Source organism: Podarcis erhardii, assembly GCF_964252035.2.
Source record: "Podarcis erhardii genome assembly, chromosome: 8".
In the NCBI taxonomy this organism is placed as follows: Eukaryota; Metazoa; Chordata; class Lepidosauria; order Squamata; family Lacertidae; genus Podarcis; species Podarcis erhardii.
This window is the reverse complement of record NC_138499.1, coordinates 72886571-72889546: the sequence shown is the minus strand read 5'-3', so window position 1 is coordinate 72889546 and position 2976 is coordinate 72886571. Positions and strand designations below refer to the sequence as shown.

General features: G+C 47.1%; 1 long non-coding RNA gene across 1 annotated transcript; it reads left to right on the top strand.

Annotated features, from left to right (window-relative positions):
* The first annotated feature begins 1775 nt into the window (after positions 1-1775).
* LOC309348190 lies at positions 1776-2321 on the top strand. Its single transcript, XR_014159283.1, has 2 exons — positions 1776-1847; positions 2186-2321. It is a non-coding gene; the product is annotated as an uncharacterized lncRNA (long non-coding RNA).
* Positions 2322-2976: the final 655 nt, after the last annotated feature.

Genomic DNA, 2976 nt, shown 5'->3' with positions numbered 1-2976 from the left:
CCGCTGCATTCCTGGCTTGCATGACCACTGTGAGCCACTGTGGCCAGACTTCCAGAAGCCACTGACTGGAGAACCAATGTGGTGTAGTGGTTCAGAGTGGTAGACTAGAAATCTGGTGAACAGGGTTCGCTTCCCTGCTCCTCCACATGCCGCTGCTGGGTGACCTTGGGCTAGTCACACTTCTCTGAAGTCTCTCAGCCTCACTCACCTCACAGAGTTTTTATTGTGGGGGAGAAAGGGAAAGGAGAATGTTAGCCGTTTTGAGACTCCTTCAAGTAGTGATAAAGCGGGATATCAGATCCAAACTCTTCTTCTACTTCCAGAAGCACAGCTCCAGCACACTGGCTTCCAGATGGTGACAGCAGCCTAGCAGGCCTGCCAGCAGCCTGCCAGGCTTTGTGGCACCGTTGACATTCTAGTAGGCCTTGTGCTGGCACCAGCAGCCCCAAAATACCTCACGGCAGTGGTAGCAGTAGCTGCTCATCTACTGGGGAGGGGGTGGCTCTGCCCCATCAAATATATTTTTCGGGGGGCTGCAGTCACCTAGTAGTTGGCGCCCTGGTGTGGGATAACCGCATCACTGTGAAGGAGGTGAGGACAGGTGCCCCACCTAGGCCGAAGTCTCCTTAGGCCTCAAAACTGTCCAAAATTCCTTTTCTCTCTCTTTTCTCTTCTCTTCTCTGCTTTCTCACAAGATGCATAGGCAAAATGTTATTCTTTTATCAGCACGAGAAGGCTTCAAAAGCTAATGAATAGTCTCCGTCAAAGCAAGACTGAGAACTGACTCTTATCTCACTCTAGTTGCAACACATCTTGGACACGCTGAACCACAAGGCTCCTCGACCCCCTTGGCTTCTCATCTCCTCCTGGGAAGGGCGCCAAGCGTCCACAAGAGTCCCAAGACATGCTCAGGAAACTCAACATGCGGCAGGATTCTTGAGGAGGAGGAGAAAGGGGAGGGAACTGAAGGGGAATATATGCTCTGTGCAAATGGCTGTGAACTCGTGCTTGTTTTGTGAATCTATCACACTTGCTCCTTCTACCAGCCCGGATGGTAGAAATAAAGCTTTTTCTCTGAAACTATTCCTTGAGTGTCTGTTGACTCCCATTTCCCCATCCCGGGCGCAAAGCTCTTCTCATCTGAGGCTAAAAAGGCTACATCTGATTCACCCTGTAATGGGAAAACTGTAGAAGCAGCTGCACCTTTCCATTAATATGGTATGAATCAGACCTGAAGTCTGCTACAAGCATCCATGTGATTATTGTATCCATGCCTGAAACAAGGGCATGCAGAGATTCTTTCTTCATGGCTGTTATTGAGCCAGTTATGGAGCCAGTGGCTGACTTTGGGGCTCAAATTTCAGCAGTGCCCTGTGTGACGCCTAGATTCCCCCCCCATCTTCTGCTCCATTTTAAATCATAGTTGTGGCATCTCCTGCACCATCCCTGAGGCTCCATGCCCCATATGAGTGAACTGGTCACGCTCCCTTAATGTCAGGATGCTGTCAGCAGCTCCCAGCTGCCCAGTCCCTGACAATTAGTTTTCTTTAACAGTGGAAACAGGTTTTCAGATTATACACAGCTCTTCTTCAGGTTTTGATTATGAGAGCAAAAAATAAACGTCTAGACAGAAACAACTAGGTAGTCAGGTTGATGGTTACTTGGTTGCTGTTGAAGTTTACTGGCCATTGCTGTTGGCATGGAGATAGTCTAGGTTGAATGCAAACATGCCATTCTGATGTCATGTGTGATGTCATAAAGAGGATCTGCTTTAAGTCTTGGTAAAGCCAGAAACAGTTAACAGTCAGACTGCATCTCAGCCCTGTCAAGATGGATCTCCATAATAGGTGATGAATAGTTTTATTTGGGGGATATATTAACTTTTAGTATTGGGAAAAAGTTTTAGATTGGTTTGCCAGTTTGTAACCCACCAAGTTGAGACCAATAGATATACATTAGCAAACTCTGTAGCCATCAAATAATCAACTTTATGTGTGACTTTGGGATGGATTCATACGACCACATTTCCTTTCTCAAGAAAGGTTGGAAGGGACTTAATTTGAATGGCTATTGCTCTCTGCTCTCTGCTGTCAGGGTGCTGTTAGTGGCTCCTGGCTGGTTCCCCAGAATAGTATAAAGACAAGGAAAAGTTTCATACAGTCCTTTTTTATTTCAAACTTTACAGAGAGAGGCTATAGAACCCAGCCTCTTGGTTAATGGTGTTGTCCTGAGTGAATCTCCACCACCTGTCTCTCCCACTTCCTCATTCATCAACCTCATCACTTCCTCTATGCGTGCCACTAAATGCCCTCTGTCTTTGAGCTCTTTGCTCTCCTACTTTTAAGGCTTGCTCGGTTCTGGGAGATGGTGGGTCTGGAATGCTCTCCCATGATTTCCCAACTTTCCCCCTCATCTGCCTCTGATCTGCTACCTCCCCCAAACCCCTGTTGTAAATCTATACTGTCTTCCTCTTCCTTCTCCCTGGAAGGGTCAGGATGGGGAGGTGGTCTCCACCGTTTCTCTTCTGACCAGTCCCTGACATCTAAGTCCACCTCTGATGGGACACTCTTCCCTCTGAGACTCATCACAGGCAATCATTAAATCTTTCTGGAAGTGTTGCAAGATCGTGTCTGGCCTGACTTGCAGTATCTGTATATCTGTATAGTTTCAGTTTTTAAGGGTTTATTTATAGGGCCAAACTAAATGTGAGGATGACCACACAATGAGCGGTTGTTTAATTGTAACAAACAGCAGCTGGACTGGGGTAGCAGGAAGGAGCCATTTCACCCTTTGAACCCACCATGTTCCCAGTCAAATCTTCTTTTTGCTTGGGGAGGAACACATTTTCAAGAAACAGTTGCAGGGGCCCCCTGCTGCAGCCCCAAAATGGATAGCATCTCCTCAGCTGCTTTTAACCTTTTGAAGACACATGACTGCTAGTTTTGTCCATAGTTGCCAGCTCTTGGTCAGCATCAT